This window comes from Chiloscyllium punctatum, chromosome 52 (assembly GCF_047496795.1).
Source record: "Chiloscyllium punctatum isolate Juve2018m chromosome 52, sChiPun1.3, whole genome shotgun sequence".
Taxonomy (NCBI): domain Eukaryota; kingdom Metazoa; phylum Chordata; class Chondrichthyes; order Orectolobiformes; family Hemiscylliidae; genus Chiloscyllium; species Chiloscyllium punctatum.
In genome coordinates, this window is record NC_092790.1 from 46,055,255 (window position 1) to 46,066,558 (window position 11,304).

The 11,304-nt window shown below is 45.5% G+C and overlaps 1 long non-coding RNA gene across 4 annotated transcripts in view; it reads right to left on the minus strand.

Annotated features, from left to right (window-relative positions):
* Nucleotides 1-9,912, minus strand: part of LOC140470633 (uncharacterized) — a 50,705-nt gene extending 40,793 nt beyond the window's left edge. For all 4 annotated transcript variants that reach the window (XR_011956562.1, XR_011956564.1, XR_011956563.1 and 1 more), the window contains exons 1-3: nt 9,851-9,912; nt 7,979-8,085; nt 1,264-1,370 (exon numbers count right to left, since the gene is read on the minus strand). This is a non-coding gene — a long non-coding RNA (uncharacterized lncRNA). The remainder of the gene's footprint in view (nt 1-1,263; nt 1,371-7,978; nt 8,086-9,850) is intronic.
* Between the last annotated feature and the right edge of the window lie 1,392 nt (nt 9,913-11,304).

Below are 11,304 nucleotides of genomic sequence, written 5' to 3' on the forward strand. Positions count from 1 at the left end.
TGGTTTCAGGAGCAATGGAGCTGGGGTGAGGTGGAGAAAAACAACATTTTAGAGATTGGAGTTCCTAGTGTTTGCAATTGTGTAGATGTCTGATCAGAAGGTCACCTTGGGGTCAGAATATGAGAGCAATATTGTGAAGTTCTGCCTCAGGCATTTCCCAATAAGAGGGAGGGGCTCAGCAGTAAGTGAAAGGAATTTGTAATAGCAACTGAAGGCAATGGGTTTAACCATTGCAGTGTTTCATTGGAGGAAATTGCAGCCAATTGAGTGGTAAGCAGTTTGATGAATGAGTAACAGTGGAGCAATGGAGGGGGATGATTGGGAGAGAGAGCTGGGCATCGTCAGTGTACATGGGAAACCAATACGATGTCACCTCCTGGCAGTATGTAGGTGAGATACAGGAGGGGACAAAGATAGATCCTGGATGGACACCACATATGAGGAATCCAGAAAGGAAAGGGAGAGTGGAGATGGAGCAGGATTTTCCAACAACCGTGAGGTCAAATATTAGTTCTTGGCAGAATTGGAAAGAAGGACATAACCAGAAAAGACAGACAGAACAAGGAACAATATTTGTGAATTGGGGAGGGGGAGTGATGAGGAGGGGCCCGACTCCAAAACTGCTATTTCTACATCAGTGACATCACCCAACTCCACCCTAGTCTCAGCTCATTTACTGAAACACTCATCCAGCCTTGTGTTATCTCCAGACTTCGTTATCTAAACACAGTCCTGGCCAGCCTCCCACATTCAACTTACATATAAGCTCAAGAGTATCTAAAACCCTACTGCCCGAGTGCTCACTTGTACCAAAACTTGTTGATCCATCAAAAGGCTCCTATTAACAAGCAACAATTTAAAATTCTCACCCTTGATGTAATTCCTGGCTGTGAACATCCCTGTCTCCCTGCACCACACAACCTGTGAGACCCCGACAACTCATTTTCTTTCAGACTCCCAAAGATGCATTTATTCATTGCTTCACCGGTCTGGCTGTTTTGACAGTTGCCAAGGCAACACGGTCTGGAATTCCCACCCTGACCCTCTCAGACCTGCTTTCCTCCTTTAAGGTATTCCTGAAAACCTGCTTATTTGGCAATATTTTTGATCACCTGACTTAATATCCCCACCTGTGGCCTTATGTCAGAAAATCTCAATTTCTGTGAAATTATAAAAATGATAAAAATACAAACTGTTGCTGATTTGCACACACATTCTAAACTCTTCACTGTCGCTGAGTAAATAATCTGTAACATCTCTTACCCAAGAACACTGTGGGAGCACCTTCACCACACGAACTGCAGCTGAACAAGGAAGTCAAACATCACCCTCTCCACAGGCAATGGGACTCTGGTATTAATCACTGGGGTCTGTGGAGAGAGAAACACATAGTTGATATTTCAGGGAGTGCTAAATGCATTACAGGAAGTGAGAATGTTGCAGAATTTGATGGTCAGAAATGGAAGGAAAATGCACTCTTTTGTTGAAAAAAAAAGAATTATTCACTGTCAAAGATACTGTGGAAAATTTAGTCCATTGAGAGAGCAGCACATTGTCAGGGGTTGGGCAGCAGAGGAAAATTAACTTACAAAAGGTCTGTGAAAGTAACAGTAAAACACTAAACAAGCCAAACAGCCTGTGCCCAAAGACTTTAACTCCCCTTCCCGCTCCACCAAAGATATGCAGGTCCTGGGCCACCTCCACCGCCAAATCCCAGGCATCTGATGCCTGGACGAAGAACGCCTCATCATCGGTGTTCAGATCATCCAACCACATGGGATCAATGTGGATTTCACCAGTTTCCTCATTTCCACTCCCCCCACCTTATCCCAGATCCAGCCTTCCAACTCGGCACTGCCCTTTTGACCTGTCCTACGTTTCCATCTTCCTTCCCCCCCAATCGGCTGCTGCCTGACCTGCTGTGCTTTTCTAGCATCACACTCTTTGACATTGAAAACATCCTGACTCTGACACTGTGTAAATCCTGCCCTATCACTCCCTGCCAAGGAAGGCTGTGCATGCGTCCCCCTACAGCTTGCCCCTGTCAAAGTTGGCAGCCACACACGTGTCCCGTGGATCACTGCTCCCAATAAAGATGGCGCGATCATTCATGCCTTTCACCATTTGAAGCATTTTCCCGTTTGCCACAAACACGGGCCTGGGATTTTCAAATTTGTGTTTTCCGATGTGCACTAAGATCTATAAAACGTCTCAGCCCGTTCCATTAAAATTTCCTTCCCTTCCTGGTCAATATGTCTTTCCTTAACCATGCCCTGCACCTTCACACATTTCCAATGGCTTGGTCACAACATCACAGTGCTGCCAGTGAAGCTTATCACGTGGTATCACTTTATTCCTGATGAAGGGCTTTTGCCCGAAACGTCGATTTCGCTGCTCCTTGGATGCTACCTGAACTGCTGTGCTCTTTCAGCACTACTAATCCAGAAGCTTATCACGTGGGTGAGTGTAGCCACGCCCCTCATTCACTCAGACCAACCGGCACTACCTTGTCTTCCAGCCCCGTCCCCATCCTGTTATTGGTCCTGCACTGAGATCAATCACCAGAGGCCCTTTGTGGGCGGGAGCATGCTCAGTGCTTCCTGCTTTTGCTGCTGTTCATCAGGTATAAGAGAGAGTGTTCATTCCTGTTTCTCCTAATGTCGGACATTAACAACAACGACCTGCATTGTCTGGAGTCTTTCACACTGACAATTCTCCTAAAGTGCTTCACGAATGCTGGAAACATTGATTAAAGAGAACAACTTTAAGATACATCTTTGCGGAGTACAGAGGGGGTTGGGAAGGATATTGAAGAGGTGTTTAGATCAGACAAACCATCTAAAGAGCAACCCACCCAGACCCATTCCCCTACATCTAACACGATGGGCAATGCACATGGCCATGCACATGGCCAATTCACCTAACCTGTACATTTTTGGACTGTGGGAGGAAACCGGAGCACCCGGAGGAAACCCACGCAGACACTGGGAGAATGTGCAAACTCCACACAGTTGCCTGAGGCGGGAATAGAACCCGGGTCTCTGGCGCTGTGAGGCAGCAGTGCTAACCACTGTGCCGCCCATCTGCAGCTGTGTCCTCTGCAGCTCCAATCATGGAGTGATGTCTGAGGAGAACAGCTTACAACGGAGACGGTTAGTGGCTAACGATACTTTAGCAACCCCATGTCCTAGCCCCCCTACCCCACACACCAGGCCCTGTTCTCACAGCCTGCCATTACACACTACCTATGGTTAGCCACTAACAGTTTCCATTAACAGCTAGTCGCCCTCCCCCAGCCAGATCGTTATCCACTCCTTTATCCAACCCTTCTTCTCGCTCTATCCCCACCTATCCTTTACTCCTTACATCCTCCCCTAAACCCTACCTGCTGCATATAAACCAACATTTTTTCTTTCAGTATCAGTTCTGTGGAAGGGACACTGGATCTGAAACTTTAACTCTGATTTAGATTAGATTACTTACAGTGTGGAAACAGGCCCTTCGGCCCAACAAGTCCACACCACCCCGCCGAAGCGTAACCCACCCATACCCCTACATCTACATCTACCCCTTACCTAACACTACGGACAATTTAGCATGGCCAATTCACCTGACCTGCACATCTTTGGAGTGTGGGAGGAAACCGGAGCACCCGGAGGAAACCCGCGCAGACACGGGGAGAACGTGCAAACTCCACACAGTCAGTCGCCTGAGGCGGGAATTGAACCCGGGTCTCCGGCGCTGCGAGGCAGCAGTGCTAACCACTGTGCCACCGTGCCGCCCATTTCTCATCACAGATACTGCCAGACCTGCTGAGCTTTTCCAGAACCTCCTGGTTGTTGTTTCTGATTTACATCTTCCACAGTTTTTTGGTTCTAATTTCCCGGGTGTTTGTAATTCAGGTCCAACAGCCTCTGTCCCAGTCTCTGCTGTCTCTCCCAACCCCACCCAGTGACACGGCACCTGCACAGCTCATGGACCTGTGTCATCTTGCTGGCCACACCCCTCATTCACTCCCATTGGCTGCAGGACCACACAGACTCTCCTCCCATTGGTCTGGAGCTGCCGTCAATCAGCTGGGCCCCATTGTGATGAGAGTGGAGGGCTAATCCCTCTCTCTGCCCTGGGATGAGCTTCACCATTCACAGTGAATGGGGCAGTATCACAGAGCACAGGGCCTGGGGGCTATTCAGCCCATTGGGGCTGTACTCTCTCCCTCTGGAGATGCTGCAAATCTGTCCCAATTCCCCTCCTATTTGCCCACAGCCCCCCAAATATTTCCTTAAAAATTGAAATTCCAAGTCTCTTTCAGAATACCTGCTGAATCTGTGTCGTTCAGAATGTTCCAGATGCTCAGAGTTTACTGAGTACAATAATGTTCACATTTTCACCTTATATTATTTGCCAATTACTTGAAAGTAGTTACTAAAAGTTGTGACAGTGTTATCAATTCCTCTCTCTCCGCAAATTCAAGACCTTGGAACCAAATCTGCACCAGGTTGAAATCACTGCTTCAGCTTCTCAGCACCAAGGATAATTATCTGTGCTGCAGCTTGCTCTCCACAAAAGAGGAACGCATCTTAGTTTATTAACACCATAGATATGTGCAGCACAGAAACAGAACTTCGGTCCAATTCGTCCATGCCAACGAAGTCCCATTTGCCAGCCTGTATCCATCAAAACCCTTACTGTTCACGTACCCAATCGGATGCCTTTTAAATGTTGTGATTTTATCAGCCTCCACTACTGCATCTGGCAGCTCATTCCATACACACACCACACTCAGCTTGAAAACGTTGCACCTTAGATTCCTTTTAAATCGTTGCCCTCTCAACCATGTGCTCTAGTTTTGGACCCACCTAACCTCAGGAAAAAGAACCCCGGCTGCTCACCTTATCCATGCCCCTCGTGATTTTATAAATCTCCATGAAATCACCTCTCAGTCTTGGACTCTCCAGGGAAATTAACCCCAGCCTATTCAGCCTCTCCCTGTAGCCCAAATCCTCCAAACCTGGCAACGTTTTTGTAAATCCTGTCCGAACCTTTTCACATTTCACAACATCCTTCCCAGAACAGGGAAATTCAAACTGAAAACAGAATTCGAGAAGTGGCTTAATCAATGTCTTTTAAATGTTGTAATTGTACTCTCCTCCACCCCTTCCCTTGGCAGCTCACTCCAAACATGCACTGCCCTTAAACTGTCCAACTCTGGCAAAGTCCTTGCAAACATTTTCTGAAAGGTTTCAAGCTTCACAACATCATTCCTGGAACAGGGAGATTGGAACTGAAAACAGAATTCCAGAAGAGCCTTAATCAATGTCCTGTACAGCCACAACATGACGGAGAGCATAACAAACGCTGCATTCACTCCCTTGCCTACCTGTGACTCTACTTTCAAGGAACTATGAACCTGCACTTCATGGTCTCTTTGTTCAGCAAAACTTCCCAGGACCTTACCAGTAAGTGTATAGGTCCTGCCCTGATTTGCCTTTCCAAAATCCAACAGCTAACATTTATCTAAATTTAACTCTATCTGCTATTCCTTGCTCCACTGGCCCATCTGATCAAGATCCTGTTGTATTCTGAACTAACCTTCTTCGCTGTCCACTTCACCTCCATTTTTGGTGTCTTGTGTAAATCTACTAACCATACCTCATATATTCACACCCAAGTCATTTATTTAAGGACCCAATAATTGATCCTTGTAGCACACTGCTGCTCACAGTCCTCCAGTCCACAAAGCAAACCTCCATCATCACCCTCTGTCTCCGACCATCAAGCCAGTTTTGTACCCAAATGGCTTGTTCTCCCTTCATTCCATGTTATCTAACCCTGCTAACCAGTCTGCTTTGTGGAACCTTGTTGAATGTCCATATAAACAACGTTCACCGCCTGGCTTAATCAATTTTCTTTGTCACTTCAAAACATTCAGTCAAGTTAGTGAGACACGATTGTGCACGTACAAAGCCACATTGAGAACAGTCAATGATTATTCCTTACTTTTCCAAATAGATGGATATCCTGTCCCTCAGAATCCCTTCCAACAACTTGCCTGCCACTGACTTCAGGCTCACTTTTCTCTTGTTCCATGGCCTCTCCTTATCATCTTTTAAAAATAATGACACCTCACCTGTCGCTATCAATGATACAAATACCTCAGGAGAGGCCCAGAAATCACTTCCCTAGATTTCCAGAACGTTCCGGGATACATCTGATCAGGTCCCAGGGATTTATCCACCTTGATGCGATTCAAGACATCCAGTAACACCTCCACTATAACATGGATACTTTCATGTTCTCTCTGTTTATTTCTCCAAATTCTCGAGCTTCCACATCTTTCTTCAGTAAAAATGACGTGAAATATTCGCATATCTTTCCCACCCCCCGGTGGTTCCATAGACAGCCTCGTTAATCTTTAAGGGGTCCTATTCTCTGGTCTAGTTCATTTTTTGTCTGTGATATATTTTTGTTTATTCTCTTTGGAGTCAACTTAAACCATTTCCTGAAGCTATTTCATGTCAAACAGCATCAGCAGCAAGCAACAGAGCTAAACGATCCCACAACCAATGGATCAGATCGGAGCTCTGCAGCTCTGCCACACCCAGTTGTGAACGGTGATGGACAATTAAACAACGCACTGGAGGAAACATCACAGATATCCCCACCCTTACCGATGGAGGGGTCTCACACACCCACGCACCAGACAAGACAACAGCATTTGCAGCAATCTTCAGCCAGAAGTGCAAAGTGGGATGATCCATCTTAACCAGTGGTTTCTAACATTACAGATGTGAGTTTTAAGCCAGTTTGATTCAGTTTGAATAACATCAAGAAGTGGTTAAGTAGTGCAAAGGCTACGGGCCCTACCAATATTCTGGCAATAATACTGATGGTTTGAGTTCCAGAACTTGCCACCCACCAATCCAAGTACCACTCCAGCACTGGCATCTACCGACAATGTAGAACATTGCCCAGAGATGTTCAACACAAAAACACAGGGCAATCCAACCCAGCCAATTTCCCTCTATCAGTCCACACTCGATCAGCAGTAAAGTGATGGAAGATGTCATCAACAGGGCTACCAAGCAGCTGCTGCTCTGCAACAGTCAGCTGAGTGACACTCAGTTTAGGCTCCACCAGGGCCACTCAGCTCCCGATTGTGTTACGGCCCTGATTAACAACCTGACAACTAACTGAATCCCAGAGGCGAAGTGAGGGTGACAGCCCAGTCCCACTACAAGATCACTATTTCTAGCCGATTCTACCCTTGTCTCAGCTCATATCCTCTCATCTCCAGACTTCAGTATCCAAACATACTCCTGGCTAGCTTCCCACATTCAACCTCCCTGTAATCTTCAGAAAAACTAAATCTCTGCTGCCCAAGTGCTCCCTCGTACCAAAACTTGTTGATCCATCAAAAGGCTCCTATTCATAATCAACAACATAGAGCCACTGAGATGTACAGCATGGAAACAGACCCTTCAATCCAACCCGTCCATGCCGACCAGATATCCCAACCCAATCTAGTCTCACCTGCCAGCATCCGGCCCACATCCCTCAATTTAAAATTCTCACCCTTGATTTAATTCCTGATTGTGATCATCCCTAGCTCACCGCATCACACATCCTTGAAGAACTCGACAACCCATTCTGTTCGAGACTCCCAATGATCTGTTAATTCATTACTTCACCTGTCTGGCTGCTTTTACAGTTGTCAAAGCAACATTTTTTTAAATTCGCAGCCAAAACCTCACAGGTCTGCTTTCCCCCTTTAAGACATTCCTCAAATCCTGCTTATTTGGCAATACTTTTGGTCACCTGACCTAATATCATCAGTCTCTGACCTTGTGTCTAAAGTTCCCAATAATATTTTTGTGAAATTATAAGCAGGATAATAAAACTACAAACTGTTCTTGATTTGGACATTACCTTCAAATCATCACTGTTGCTGTAAAGAATACTCTGTAATGTCTCTTACCTAATCACATTGTGGGAGCACCTTCACCACACAAACTGCAGCTGTACAAGAAAGTCAAACATCACCCTCTCCACAGACAACAGGGCTTTGACATTAATCACTGGTATCTGTGGAAGGAGAAACACAGTTGATGTTTCAGGGAGTGCAAAATGGATTACAGGGAATGAAAATGGTGCAGAATTTGATAGTCAGAAATGGAAGGAACATACACTTGCTTATTGGAAAAAAGAATTCTTGACTGTCAAATATTTTCCAGAAAAAAAAATTAATAACCAGCACATGGTCAGGGGCTGGGCAGCAGAGAAAAATTAACTGACAAAAATGTCTGTAAAAGTAATCGTAAAATACTAAACAGACCAAAAATACACCCATTGTTCAATACTGAGTAAGCTAGATATTGACAAAGTGCTCATAAGGGAGCCCAGAGATGAAGCAAAGCTGTATAAACTGTTATGATCCCACAGTCATAGAGATGTATAGCACTGACATATACCCTTCGGTTTAACTCATCCATGCCAACCAGGTATCCGAACCTAATCTATTCCCATTTGCCAACACTTGGCCCATATTCCTGTAAACGCTTCCTAATCAGATCATGCGTCTATTTAGATGCCTTTAACATGTTTTAATTGTACTAGCCTCCACCACTTTCTCTGGCAGCTCATTCCACCCACTGCATGAAAGAGTTGCCTTTTAGGCCCCTTTGAATTTTTGCCCCGTTCACCCTAAAGCAATGTCCTCTACTTTTGGACACCACTGCTCAAGGGAAAACACCTTGTTCATTAACCCTGTTCATGCTCCTCATGATTGTATAAACTTCCATAACATCACTGCTCAGTCTATGGCACTCCAGAGAAAACAGCCCCAGCCTTTTATGCCTCATCCTGTCGCTCAAATCCTCCAAACCTCACAACATCCTTGCAAGTCTTTTATGAAACCTTTCAAGTTTCACATCACCCTTCTGAAGGGAGGCAGGCCGGAATTGCACACACTATTCCAAAAGTAACATAACGAATGTCCTGTACAGCAACATGACTTCCCACATCCTATACTCAATGCTCTAACCAATAAAGGAAAATACACTGAACACCTTCTTCATCATCCTATCTACCTGCAAATTGACTTGCAAGGACTATGAACCCGCAGTCCAAGGTCTCTTTGTTCTGCAAGCGTCTCCGGGGCCTTGCCATTCAGTGTATAAGTCCTGGGCTGAAAAACGTGTTGCTGGAAAAGCACAGCAGGTCAGGCAGCATCCAAAGATCAGGAGAATCGACGTTTCGGACATGAGCCCTTGATGTTGCTTGACCTGCTGTGATTTTCCAGCAACACATCTTTCAGCTCTGATCTCCAGCATCTGCAGTCTTCACTTTCCCCTAGTGTATAAGTCCTGCCCTGACTTGATTTTCCAAAATGCAGCACCTCACATTTATCTAAATTAATCCGTATCTGATCGATATCTCACATTAACCTTCTTCATTGTGCACAATACCTCCAATTTTGAATGACCTGCAAACTCAGTTACGACAGCAAGTCATCTAAATGAATGACAAAACAAATCCAGAAATAAAAATCCATTTCTCTGAGTTTGAATGTGATTTGTGTAAATTCTACCCAATAACTGGACCAGAGAAAGGCTGCACATGCGCCTGGCTGCACCTTGCCCCCTACAAAGATGGCGGACACGCACGTGTCCAGTGAATCGTTGCCCCGAATAAAGATGGCGGCGCTCACTCAGGCCTGCAGCCACACTGAGGCAATTCCCCGTTTACTCCAAACACGGGACTGGGACGTTCAAATTTGTGTTTTCCGACGTGCACAACATGCTTGTAAAACCTCTCCCGTTTCTCTCTGTTTATTTATTTCTTTCCTTACCGTATCCTTTCGCTCCATAACTTCCTGAGCATCCATTACAGCGACTCTCCTCCGCGCGCGAGTGATCACGTGGTTTATCTAGTTCTGCCCCTAGTTCACTTTGATTGGTTGGAGGACCAACCTTCCGCCGGGTCCTCCAGATCCGCCCACAGTCCTTTCATTGGTCCGGAGCTGACATCAATCACCGGGGTCCCTTTGTTGGCTAGAGCATGCGCAGTGCATCCTGCTTTTGCTGATATGTTGGGTAATGTGATGGGAGAGTTCACTGAGGGGAAGGATCCCTTTGTGTGAGCTCTGCAGTAGATTTCCTTGATTCATGGAGGGAATTGCCTTCCTACTCATGACTGTATCGCTGTGATTGATGAAACAATGCCAAATGATCCCGTACATAAACATCCCATTTTCACAACATCTGAGATGTTCAGCACATTGTATCAAACTCTTCTTTGGAGATAAAAAAAGCATGAAATGGAGCCTCAAGGAATCGGAGCAGGAGTAGGGCATTCATTCCCTTCAGCTTGTTCCCCCCATTCTGTCAGATCATGGCTGGGCCAACCCAGACCTCAATACCTCTTTTATGCTTGATCCGCATAGCCCTCAACTGCTCAATATTTCAAAAATCTATCTGCCCTCTTTTAGGATAATTTGAGATAGAATCATAAATTCCCTACTGCGTGGAAACAGGCCCTTCGGCCCAACACGCCACACTGACCCTCTGAAGAGTAACCCAACCAGATCCATTCCCCTACCACATTTTACTTTCACAATTGTTTGGGCTAGAAAATTCTAGCCATTCACTGCGAGAAAATAATTCTTTACATTTTTTACAAAATGAATGTTCCCTTATGTAATGTCCCCTGGTTTGAGACTTCATTGGTGCTAGAAGATCGAGTCAACATCTACCCTGTCAAGCTCCTCAGAATCTTGTTTCCATAAGATCACCCCTTATATTATGTGGGTGGCACAGTGGTTAGCACTGATGTCTCACAGTGCTAGAGACCTGGGTTTAATTCCTGCCTCAGGTTACTCTCTGTGTGGAGTTTGCACGTTGTCTGCGTGGGTTTCCTCCGGGTGCTCTGGTATCCTCCCACAATCCAAAAAAAAGTGCAGGTTCGGTGAATTGGCAATGCTAAATTGCCTGTAGTGTTTGGTGAAGGGGTAAATGTAGGGAAATGGGTCTGGGTGGGTTGTGCTTCGGCGGATCGGTGTGGACTTGTTAGGCCAAGGGCCTGTTTACACACTGTAAGTAATCTGTTTGTCGAGATTCTATTGAATAATGACCTAACCTGTTTAGCTATTTTTGATAGGTCAACCTTTTCGTTCTCAAAGCAGCTTGCTGAATCTTTTTTTGAATGGTCTCCAATACTGGTTTATCCCTTATTAAATATGGGAGCTAACATTGTATACAGTACTCCAAGTGAGGTCTCGGCAGCAGCCAGTATGGTTAACCAATC